The sequence below is a fragment of the Triticum urartu genome, chromosome 3 (assembly GCF_003073215.2).
Source record: "Triticum urartu cultivar G1812 chromosome 3, Tu2.1, whole genome shotgun sequence".
Classification (NCBI taxonomy): Eukaryota; Viridiplantae; Streptophyta; class Magnoliopsida; order Poales; family Poaceae; genus Triticum; species Triticum urartu.
Window position 1 is genome coordinate 17,712,371 of NC_053024.1, and position 13,256 is coordinate 17,725,626.

The 13,256-nt window shown below is 43.2% G+C and overlaps 1 long non-coding RNA gene across 1 annotated transcript; it reads left to right on the top strand.

Annotated features, from left to right (window-relative positions):
* Positions 1-10,579: 10,579 nt before the first annotated feature.
* On the top strand, positions 10,580-12,981 carry LOC125547695. Its single transcript, XR_007300729.1, has 2 exons — positions 10,580-10,895; positions 12,659-12,981. It is a non-coding gene; the product is annotated as an uncharacterized LOC125547695 (long non-coding RNA).
* The last annotated feature ends 275 nt before the right edge of the window (positions 12,982-13,256 follow it).

The following is a 13,256-nucleotide window of genomic DNA, read 5'->3' on the forward strand; positions in this document are numbered from 1 at the left end:
ACCACCGTAGAGGTCCCTACTTTGATGGTACTAACTTTGCTAGTTGGAAGCATAAAATGAAAATGCATATTCTTGGACATAACCCCGCCGTTTGGGCTATTGTGTGTGTTGGTTTGCAAGGTGACTTCTTTGATGGGAGAGAACCAAACCGTGAAGCTACCGCGGATGAGTTGAAGATGTTGCAATACAATGCTCAAGCTTGTGATATTCTCTTCAACGGATTGTGCCCCGAAGAATTCAACAAAATCAGCCGTCTTGAGAATGCAAAGGAAATCTGGGACACTTTGATTGATATGCACGAAGGTACCGACTTCGTCAAGGAATCCAAGTTAGATGTGCTTCAAAGCCAACTTGACAAGTTCAAGATGAAGGATGGTGAAGGTGTCGCTGAAATGTACTCTAGGCTTGCTCTCATCACAAATGAGATTGCCGGCTTAGGAAGTGAAGAGATGACCGATAAATTCATCATCAAGAAGATTCTAAGAGCCTTGGATGGAAAATATGATACCGTGTGCACATTGATCCAAATGATGCCCAATTACAAAGATCTCAAGCCAACGGAGGTGATTGGAAGAATTGTTGCTCGTGAGATGTCACTTAAGGATAAAGAGGAACTTCACAACAAATCAAGTGGTGCCTATAAAGCCTCATGTGAAGCCCCTACATCATCAAGTGAGAAACAAGACTTCAATGAAGAATTGAGCTTAATGGTGAAGAACCTCAACAAGTTCTACAAGAGTAGAAGCAAAGATAGAAGCTTCAAGTCAAGGTCCTACAATGACAAAAGATCTTCTAGTCGAGAGCGAAACTGCTACAATTGTGGAAGACCCAGACACTATTCCAATGAGTGTACGGCTCCCTACAAGAGAAGAGAAGATTCTCCAAGAAGAAGAAGCAAAGAATCACCACCAAGAGAGAGAAGGAGTAGAGATGATCGTTATGAACGAAGATACTCACAGAGAAGCAAGGATTCGGAAAGGAAGGAAAAATCATCAAGGAGCTACACAAGACGAAGACATCAAGCTCATGTTGGTGAATGGGTATCCGGCTCCGACTCCGACAGCCACTCCGAGAGAAGTTATCACTTCGACTCCGAAGATACTCAAGATGAAGGTGTTGCCGGTCTAGCACTTGTGTCAACCAACTCCTACAACATATTTGACTCACCAAATGAAGGAATTGGAAGATGCTTCATGGCCAAAGGTCCTAAGCTAACACACCCCGAGTATGTTGATTTCAATAGTGATGAAGATGACTTGTTAGGTGATGATTTGCTTGTTGACAACTCTATTGATGAATACTATGATGAAATGTCAATTAAACATGCTAATCAAGATAAAACGAATGACAATGATAAGGAGAAGATTGAGGCACTAACTAAAGAACTAAACACTCTTAAGTTAGCTCATGAAACCATCTTCGAAGATCATCGAGAACTTTTAAGAGCTCATGAGAAATTACGCTTTGAAAAGCTCAATCTTGAGCAAGAGCATGAGTTCTTAAAAGCAATCAATGATGATCTCCGCAAGAAAAGTTCTTCTTACATTGCCAAGCGTTTACTCTTATCCACTTACATGCCTCAAGTCAAGTCTAGTAACAAGAACAAGAAAGATTCTTCCTCTAGTAGTAACAATGATCATGCTAAATCCAATATTGTTACTTCTAGTAGCTCTCTTGATTCCACTAATGATTCTCTTAGCCAAGTTACACTTGAGCAAGAAAATAGTTTATTAAAGGAAATTATAGAGAAAGGAGTGTACAAAAGCCTTGCCGGGAGTAAGCAATTCGAGGAAATTGTGCGCAAGCAAGGAATGCACCGGAAGAATCAAGGTGTTGGTTTTGAATGAAAGTTCAATGCCAATGGAGTTGAGTGGGAAGAAGATCAATACCCCAAGACAAAGTTTGTCCCTCAACAAGAGAAGTATACTTGTTTCAAGGGGACACAAGCTCAAGATGATCCTCCACCACAAGACTACAAGCAAAAAGGCAAGGACAAGCTTCAAGAGGAAATTGACGCATTTGAAGAAGCTCCAAAGACCTTAGTCAAGTGGATTCCCAAGACTACTTCAAGTTCCACTTCATCAAGTACGACTACAACTCCAAGGATTCCCATCAAGATGATGTGGATCCAAAAGAAGAAGAACTAGAGAGTTCTTGAGGGTGACTCCGCCAACATACTTCACTCTCATCATTTTGGCAAGAACAAGTGCAATCAACTTCCACATCGTGCACTAGTTCAAGGAGTCACAAACCCTCTTGTTGGTAAGACAAGGGACAAGGTAACCTAAAAGTTTTCATGGACATCATCTTTTGTGTGCATCACTCTATGTCTATGGATATCCTTGTTTGTTCCTTGTGGGACTAACCCATGTAGGTGTTGAAAGTGCAATTCACTCAAATGGATAACTCCAAGTGATCTACATCAACATTGAGCATCCACATCTTCAACATCTACATGAAGTCATCATCGACAAAACCCAAGGTTAGTTCATCCCTCTTAGGGGGGATATCACATCTAGGGGGAGCTTTACTCTAAGACTTGAGCTAAAGCAACTCTAAAGATGTGAACAAAACAATGCTTTATGTAAAAGTGGTAACCCCACTTGAGCTTAAATGATGAGTATGACCTATGATCAAGTGTTCTCACTTGACTCCTAAGTCAATATACTCATATATATAGATGACCTTGTCATCGCAAATTGCTTGATAGATGCTAGAATTGGTTGTGCATGCCTTACCACATATTTCATTTGCCATCTTATTGTGTGAGCATGCTGGTTGCATATTTTACTCATTCGAGGACATCCACTTGTTGTTTTGATTGTTTGGTTTTATCTTCTTTTGCCAAGTGGATGGACAAGAATGCCTAAGAACATCCTCTAGCTATCTATGCTTTTCTCGTCTCAAACTCTATTCATGCTGCATCACAAAAATTGATCAAGTCAGATTCAAACCACTCTGTGTGAGGAGCGCTCGGAGTCCCCGATTCGTCATAGACTTAAACTTCCAAAACCTCTTTATGATTCTCGGTCTGACCGATACTCCACTTTCGGTCCTACCGAGATCATTAAGTTGATCTAGGTTTTCGATCTCGGTGCAACCGATTTGAACCTTTCGGTCACACCGAGTTTCAGTAACTGCTTGCAGTTATGAATCTCGGTGCCACCGAGTTGTTCCACTCGGTCACACCGACAGGGTCGGGCTATATATAGTCACGGGCAAAATTTGGAAATCTCTCCGAACCCCTTCGCCCGCGCGATAGCCTGCTCTGCCCTCGTGGTCTCCAAATCGTCTTCTCACCGCCAGCCGCCTCCAGTCGCTGGTCTCCGTCGCCGTCAACGGGAATTCTGCCCCGCCGTTGCCGCTGTAGCAAGTCTCCGCCGAACTAGGGTATGGACTTGATCACAGTGCTATTCCCCGTCCAATTCCTAGCACATTGTGTTCTTCATGATTCTTGCCACGATTGAAACACTCCTATCCAGTCAATGCGCCCGTAGATTAGCTTTGATTCGAAAATTTTAGGGTTAGGTTTCCGCCGAAACCATCTCGGACCCACCAAGTTGAAAAACTCGGTCCCACCGATTTGGCTTATGCCATTGCACAAGTGAGACTCGGTCTGACCGAGAATTACTTATCGGTGTGACCGATTTTTGAACTCAGTGAAACCCTGGCAGTCTCGGTGCCACCGAACTGTGACTCGGTCTGACCGAGTTCACTAGTTTAGGTGCCAAAACTGCTTCGGTATCACCGAGTTTAAAAATTGGTAGATCCGAGATGATTTCAGTGGGAAACTAAAACTAAGTTTTTGGATCATTCTTTTGCAAAAATCTCTGCATTTTGTGATGCTCATCTAGTCTATCTCATCTATAAACTATTCACAGGGTCAGCAGTCAGTTTGCAGCATGTCTGATCATAGTGATAGCCAAAACATGTCAGAGCAGCAGGTGCACATGAGTGAGGGCACTAGTCCCTCAAGTTCTTCAGATGAGGGCAGCAGGAGCACCCCTAGCAACTTGCCAAAGGCTGCCACGAGACAGAGGAAGAAGAGGACTTCAGATTCCGAAGATGAGGACTATGTGGCAGAGGAAGAGGCCACTTCCAAGAGAGTTGAACCAGCTCAAGGCACAAAGCCAGGGCTGAAAATCAAAAGGCCAGCAGGCAGGCAGCCAATGTCAAAGGCTAGAATGTCAACTGAGAAGCCCATAGAGCCAGTTGCAGCTGAGGGCAAGAAAAGAAAGGAAAGGGTGAAGAAGACTGTGGCTAGAGTGCTTGGCAAAGCTTCCATCATGGAGGAGGAAGAAGAAGAAGAGGTAGCTGCACCAACGCCCAAGGCACCCAAGCTAATGGGAGATGCCATAAAATCAGGGGGAGCTGCTTCCAAGGCCAAGCCAGCTCCAAAGCCAAAGCCAAAGAGGAACACAAGAAGCATTCCTGCAGCTGAGAAGAACAAGGCCCCAGTGCCTGAGACTGTTGCTGAAGAAGAGGATGAAGAGCAAATTCTGAGAAAGCTAAAGCCCAAGATCCTAGACCACAACGATGCTCATCCTATGGCTGAGGACATGAAGCTCAGGAGAGATTCAGGGCTGAGGAAGTGGAGAGAAGCAGATCCGTATGCTTCAAGGAGAAGGACTGCCGTAGATTACAGATTTCACACCAAGGAGCAGCAGGATTTCTATGAGACTGTTTTGCTTGATAAGAAGCCAATAGTCTGTGATATGAGATGGGTTGATTGGCAATACATTAAGGACAATGAAGAGTACTACCCAGGAGTTCAGGACAGCTTCAAGGCGTGTGGAGTAGAGGACTTTGTTGGGCAGAAGCTCACAAAGTGGAACGAGGAACTCATCATGCAGTTCTACTCCACAGCTCACTTTTATCCAGATGGGAGGATCACATGGATGTCTGAGGGTACGAGGTACCAATCCACTGTTGAGGAATGGGCAAAGTTGATTAATGCCCCAGAGGAGCATGATGATGACATGGACATATATGCCAAGAAGAAGATGGACCACAACTCAATGTCCAATATGTACAAGGAGATCCCAAATGAAGCACTTGATACTTTCAAGTTTGGCTCAGTGCATTATCTTCTATCAGGTCTGCCTACGATCAATTGGATACTAAGGCACACCTTACTGCCCAAGTCTGGAGATCACAAGATGATCAGAGGCCATGCTATCAACTTGCTACATGTGTTTGATGTGCCTCAAAAGTTCAAGGTGATGAGCCTCATAGTGGAAACAATCAAGAGGACTGCAGCAGATCAGAAGAGGAGTTGCGGATATGCCCCTCAAATTCAGGAGCTCATCAACTCCAAGATGGGCACGGGCATATACTTATTGGACAAGGAACATTTGCCCATCCGTCCAGATTTTGAGGACAATCAAGTTGTCATGACTGAGAACGAGCCATCATCTGCCCAAGCATACGCAAAGAAGGAGAAGGCGAGGAAGGAGAAAGCTGCCAAGATGCCTACTCAAGAGGAGGCATCTGAATATTTCTTGAAGACCAAACAAGAGCAGCTTGGTTACTTGATTGCATCCACGCTGAGGATTGAGCAAAGTCTGGCCACCCTCACTCAAAATCAGCAGAGCCTAGAGAGAATCATGGAACAGAAGTTCTATGACTTGGATGTCAAAGTAACGGAAGTTCAGTCTGCAGTGGAGCAGCTCCAGGAGGACATGCAGGAGAGGAGAGGCAGGACTACCACTCATGCCTTTGTGAGTGCCACGAGGCCCGAGGTCATCTGCCGTGCCAGTTGCTGACACCCGAGCCACCACCTCAGCACCAGCCACAGCCTCAGTTCCACCAGCTCCAGCATCTACTTCAGCTCCAACTCCAGCGTCTACTTCAGCGTCTACCGAAGCCTTCGTCCTTGGAGTGATCCGGACTCCACCACCACCAGAAGATCAAGCCTGAGCGTCGATCTAGCACTATGCATTTTCTAGGAACTTTTTGGTAACTTGTTGCCAAAGGGGGAGAAGATGTATAGATCATAGGCTTCGAGAGAGAGAGTGTGCTTTTCTCTCTCTTGCTTTATTTGGTGGTTTTTTTTCGAACTTGTTTGCTTTTGAGTGCTTGAGATACTACGTCATTATTTGTGAGACATTGATGATCATGTGTTTGATCATAAGCTACACTTAATGTTTGCTTAATGCTATTATCTTATCTATCTTATGTGATCATTCACTATTCTTGGTGATGAGTGCATGTATTTCATTCTTATCATTTTAAGCACTCCACCAAGATGTATGTGACATGGAAGAGTAACCCATGACTCTAACTCCTTGTGCATTTGCAGTACAAAGCAAATTTTAAATATGCACAAATTTAGGGGGAGCTCTTACTTATCACATACTTCTCAAAGCGACGATACATTTCATGCTTATTATCATTTATCGAAGCTTTGATCTATATGTTGTCATCAATTACCAAAAAGGGGGAGATTGAAAGTGCAACTATCCCTAGGTGGTTTTGGTAATTCATAACAACATATAGCTCATTGAGCTAATGCTATTCCAAGATAATTATTTCAGGAAAGCTCAATGATTGGCATGGCATGGATGTGAAAGTGGAACCCTCAAAATGCTAAGGACAAAGGATTGGCTCAAGCTCAAAAGCTCAAGACTCTTCATTTTATATTTTAGTGATCCAAGATCACATTGAGTCTTTAGGAAAAGCCAATACTATCAAGGAGGGATGAGGTGTTGCTTAATGAGCCTCTTGCTTCATGTGCTTAGTGATATGCTCCAAAACCCTCAACTACTTTCCCATATCCACATATGACCTAAACCCTAAGCCAAACTCGGTCCTACCGATTCTTCCTATCCGGCGCCACCGAGTTTCACTTGTCATTAGCCACTGCCAAACCCTAGCAATTCGGTCCTACCGATAGGGATCTCGGTCTCACCGAGATGGGGTTGCAAACTCTCTGTTTCCCTTTCGTAACTTTTCGGTCTCACCGAAAGAGCGAATCGGTCCCACCGAGATTGCAATGTAAATTCAGTGTTTCCCCTTTGTAACTTTTCGGTCTCACCGAAAGAGCAAATCGGTCCCACCGAGTTTGCCTGACCAACTCTATGGTTAGCTAATTACAAAATTCGGTCTCACCGAGTTTGTGTAATCGGTCTCACCGAGATTACGTTATGCCCAAACCCTAACCATATCGGTCCTATCGAGTTGCATGTCAGTCCCACCGAAAATCTCTAACGGTCACTAGGTTTACATTTTCGGTCCGACCGAGTTTGTTGATTCGGTCCCACCGAGATTGGAAAACTGTGTGCAACGGTTGGATTTTGTGTGGAGGCTATATATACCCCTCCACCTCCTCTTCATTCACGAAGAGAGCCATCAGAACACATACACTATTCCAACTCATATGTTCTGAGAGAGAACCACCTACTCATGTGTTGAGACCAAGACATTCCATTCCTACCATATGAATCTTGATCTCTAGCCTTCCCAAGTTGCTTTCCACTCAAATCTTCTTTCCACCAAATCCAAATCCTATGAGAGAGAGTTGAGTGTTGGGGAGACTATCATTTGAAGCACAAGAGCAAGGAGTTCATTACCTACACACCATTTGTTACTTCTTGGAGAATGGTGTCTCCTAGATTGGCTAGGTGCCACTTGGGAGCCTCCGACAAGATTGTGGAGTTGAACCAAGGAGTTTGTAAGGGCAAGGAGGTCGCCTACTTCGTGAAGATCTACCGCTAGTGAGGCAAGTCCTGTGTGGGCGATGGCCATGGTGGGATAGACAAGGTTGCTTCTTCGTGGACCCTTTGTGGGTGGTTGCTTCTTCGTGGACCCTTCGTGGGTGGAGCCCTGTGTGGACTCTCGCAACCGTTACCCTTGGGTGGAGCCCTGTGTGGACTCGCACAACCGTTACCCTTCGTGGGTTGAAGTCTCCATCAACGTGGATGTAGGATAGCACCACCTATCCGAACCACGGGAAAAACATCTGTGTCTCCAATTGCGTTTGAATTCTCCAAACCCTTCCCTTTACATTCTTGCAAGTTGCATGCTTTACTTTTCGCTGCCTATATACTCTTTGCATGCTTGCTTGAATTATGTGATGATTGCTTGACTTGTCCTAAATTAGCTAAAATCTGCCAAGAACTAAAATTGGGAAAAGGTTAAGTTTTTATTTGGTCAAGTAGTCTAATCACCCCCCTCTATACATACTTTCGATCCTACACATGGATACAAACCCTGGGAATAGAGTTATAGTTACAACTGTAACTCCAAAACCTACTACAAAAATACCACATCCAGGACCAAGGTTTCATGCTATGTTCTTCTGCATCAATGGAGCAAGGGAGGGCTTTCTCGTGGATGCAGACCATTCATAGGTCAGTGACATGTTTTATATGCTTTATTTTAGTGCTTTATTTTATATGCTTTATTTAGTACAGCTTAAGTATGTTTAGTAGTGTTATATAGTGAATGAACTTGCTCCTTGCTTTTGTATGACATATATAGAATTGTGTATAAATTCTTGTAGTATGTTAGTGACATGTACAACTTAAGTATGTTTAGTAGTGTTATATAGTGAATAAACTTGCTCCTTGCTTTTGTATGACATATATAGAATTGTGTATAAATTCTTGTAGATGACATATATAGAATAGTTTGATAGTTTCATGTAGTTACTGAATTTGGTCTTACAAATGCAATATAGGTGTTGATGGATGCTTTATTAAGCTCATCACTGAAGCTCAAATACTTGCTGCCACTAGCAGAGATGGCAACAACAACATTTTCCCACTGGCATTTGGTATTGTTGGACAAGAAGATACAACAAATTGGTGTTGGTTTCTGCACCAACTTAAGATATGTATACGAGGAGAAGTTGGACACTTTGGTCCTTATACTATCATGTCTGATAGACAAAAGGTATGAATGCATCCCCTTGTTTATCTTTATGCAAATTTGGTCCTTATACTATGATGTCAGTAGCTTAGTATGATATGCTATGTCAACAGGGCCTACTAAATGCAATTAATCAAGTATTTGCAAACTGCCACCAAAGATTTTGCCTTAGGCACTTGTATGCAAACTTCCAGAATGCTGGGTTTAGGGGAGAAGATCTTAAGAAATGCATGGATAATGCTAGTTATGCTTATAACCAACACAAGTTTGACATTGCAATGAATGATCTAAAAAAATGAGAGTGAGCAAGCTTGGAAGTGGCTAAGTGGAATACCTGCAAGATTCTGGGCTAGGCATGCTTTTGACACAAATTGTAAGACAGACTTGGTTGTTAACAACCTATCTGAGGTGTTCAACAAGTACATCCTTGATTTTAGGAAAAAACCTATTAGGACTATGATTGATGGTATTAAGAATAAGCAGATGGTGAGGTGGCATAGGAATAGAGAGAGTGGAAAGGCAGCTCTGTGAGAGATCACACCCCATTATGCTGAGAAGTTAAAGGTGGAAAAGGAAAGGGCCAGATTTTGTAAACCCATTCAAGCTGGTGTTATCTATGGCAAGTAATCAGTGGGCAGCAAACACATGCTGTCAACTTGGAACTTCATACATGTGGTTGCAGAAAGTGGGACCTGAGTGGCACACCATGCAACCATGCAATATCAGCAATTAACAAGGCAAAAAGGTTTCCAGAGGACTATGTGTGCAAATTCTTCAAAAAAACCATTTTACCTAGCAGCATATGAACCAATGATATATCCTGTTCCTGGTTTACATGATTGGACAAAGATAGCAGGACCAGACATAGAGCCACCTAAATTTCATGTGAATAAGGGAAGAAGGAAAGAGAAGAGGATAACGGGCAAATTTGAGGTTCCAAAGCCAAAGGAGAGTTCAAGAATGGCCACTATAACATGCAACAACTGTGGGCTCCAAGGCCATAGATACACCAGCTGCAGCAAACAATTGAAACCTGAGTTGGCTTTAAAAAAAATAAGCATGCGGTAAGCACCTTGTTAACTAGTACTATGTTTTGTATTTATTGTATGTTTCCTTCTCTTCATGTTTCCTTCATTTTTACAAGGCATCTAGAAGATCAAGGAATGTTGAAGAAGCACATGCTGCACCAGAAAGAGCACAGGCTGCCCCAGCAAGAGCACAGGCTGCACCAGCAAGAGCACATCCTTATGCAAGGCATGGTGCTGCCGCTGGGGCTTCCACTTCTGGTGCTTCCACTTCTGCTGACCCTACAAGTCATACTGGTTGGATGGCCTTTTTTACTGCAAGTGGAAATACCTGAATGTCATGTGTCATGTTTCTAACCTAAACTATGTTAGTTATACCCAAGAGATGAGGGGGCAAGTTATGTATGTTTCAAAACAATTATCATTTTGGGTTGACATGCTTTCTGTTAGAGTACTCTTTCTATTATGTATGAGTCATGTTTCTAAACTATGTCAGTGATGCCCCAAGAGATGAGGGGGCAAGTTATGTATTCTATCTGTTAGAGTACTCTTTTTGTTATTAGTCATGAATCTAAACTATTTCCACAAATGCCCCAAGAGATGAGGGGGTTATGCGTGTACTCTTTCTGTTATTTTGGTCTTTAGGGGTTGTCGACGTCGACGGAACCCAACATAGCCAAAGTTTTAGTCTTTAGGCCTCGTTTGATTGAAGGAGTTTGGCGAGGTTTACAGGGGATTATCCTCGCGAGGGTCAGAAACCTCGTGAATCCTCGAGTCATTATTTGGTAGCCGGGGTTTGCAAGAGGGCACCCCCTGTGATCCCCGAAATTCCCCCTGATCTAGGTGGTTTAGAAGCCCCGACGGGGGCCTCGTGGAATGAAGGGGAAAAGAGGAGACGAACAGAAAAAGAGGATGGGGGAGGCCGCCATCGCCGCCGCCGCCGCCTCCATGACGCCGGTGTCCCTTCTCCGGAAGACAAACCGCTCCTTCTCGCCAAAGGTACGTCTCCTCCGCCCCTTCCCCTCCATTCCCCTCACCTATGGTTTCTCATCTTCACCCACCATGGCTGCCACTTCCTGCGAGGTCCAGACCTCCGTTCGCCCCGTCCTCCCTGGCGATCTTGCCAAGCACGACATCACCTACCTCTAGCTCCACATGGCCCGTATTCTACGATCTTGCTTGAGTCGCCGTCCTCCTAGAAGCCCCATCTCCACCGTGGCATCTCCTGATCTGAGTATTTTGATAATATGTACTATCTTCTATCAATCTGCAACTCTGCATATAGCTTCTTAAAAATGTTAGAATGACAACATGGTTTTGACCTTCAATTGTGATCTCAAGAGTATGATTATTTTGTAAATGAGAATCCATCATGTTCTCTGAAAAGTGCTAGTTTAGATGCTCTATCTTATAGTACCACGAGTTGCTTCTGGCATTATTGGTCTGTTGGCAATTGAAACCTGGTAATTATTTTGTGGTGTGGACATACTATTGTTGTGAATGATGAAGACGTTGGTGCATCAGTGTATAATTTTTTTTGTATCAGCATCTGTGTATATTAGTATGTGGTAATTCGTTGAGCAAACTGCACTACTAGAATGTACGTTGCCCTATTTAAGTTCAGTCGCATGAAAATAATCTGATTCGGTTGCTCCACCATCCTAGAACACACTGAACTTCTTTGTATGCAGGCATGGATTTTTCCCCAAGATGATCTGAGTTTCAGATAAACCTGGATGATTGCTGCATATATAACATGCAAAGAAACTTTGGTATGAAATTCGACAGATTTGTGATGAGTTCTGTAGTAGCAACTAGCAACCATGAGCTCCGTTTTTGGGTGTTTGTCGGTTTCTAAAATTGGAATTCTGAAGCAAGCGAATTGATTGTAGCGATGGTAGATAGGTTAGGTAGTATGTGGACATGAAAGTATCGATAGCTACCCGACCCTAGGCTGTAGCAACAGCCACCAAAATCTGTAGATATTGTATTGGCAATATTCTGCCAAGCTTAGAATAAATATATATTATCCCAAGCTTGGTGTATATTCATTTTTATTTGCATTTGTTTCTATTTATACCTAGTGTCAGGTGCTCATTCAGTTGCACATGTTTGGCTGGATGAATCGTGCTTACAAATATTCTTTATACCTTGTATTCTACAAGTCATCGCCGGTCAGTCAATAGGTGGATGTTTGTTTCTAGTCTGAATGATTATGTGCCATCTTACATGCCTGTTCCGAGTTTTCCTTTGCCTGAATCTTAATCAGTTCACAGGTAAGATCTTACACGTTTTGTTTCTGGTTCTGTATCCTATTCGAAGTTGGCATGTATTACTTTTGTTGAAGAAGACATGAAGATTCAGTCTTCTGGTCATCTTTTTTCAGCAGTTCGTTATGGTTTTGTAAACTTTTGGGAATTTTGTCAGCAGTTGTTGTTAGGAAGATGCAGTACTACTACCTTATTGTGGAGGTTCCTAACTGTTTGCCAATGAGATTGTAGTTCTCATACGATTCTGTTGCTGCTATTGGGTGACCCTTCATATTGTGTTTGTATATGTTTTCTGGTTTATAAAGGTCATAGTGATTATTTTGGTGGATTCCCCCTTGTTAGTTTATTGTTTCAGGTTGCATCCGCAATTAAGATTTGATAAGTAGCCGCCTCCTATCTTCCAGGCAAATGCTTGACCGATTCTTTTTTTCCATTCACTTGATAAAGGCAGCATTAATACTAATCTATTGATATGATTTTGAATTTGTGCAGTGCAATGGTGGACATTTAGCTCGTGGCACATGCCTTGCCGAGCTCCCCAGCAGATAGTGCCTGACTTGCAAGCACGACGCAGTGGATGATATTGTCTCGTCGGCAAGGATAAAGTGCTCCTACGATGGCTACCAGAGTGACGTCACCTAGCACGAGGTTGACCATCACAGTGCTTCTATAGTTCTATAGCAACATGATTAGTTTTGTGTGTGGATTCTACTCGTAGCAAGTTTTTCATGTTATGATGCTGTTTTGCTTGTAAAGATTGGATTTTTGCATGTTTTGCACCATCTTATATCAATATGCAAACCCTGCCTACCAAACAACATTTCTATACAAAGAAGATTGTGGGTAGAGAGGGATTGGGGATTCAAGGGGATTTGAGGGGATTGGGTGGAAGAGAGGGATTCACCAAATCCCCAGAAATCCGCACCCCTGTTGGGGCTGCAAATACCCCTCTACCAAACAAGGCCTTAGGGGTTGTCGACATCGACGGAACCCAACATAGCCAAAGTATTAGTCTTTAGGGGTTGTCAACATTGACGGAACCCAACATAGCCAAAGTTTTAGTATTTAGGGGTTGTCGACATCGACGGAA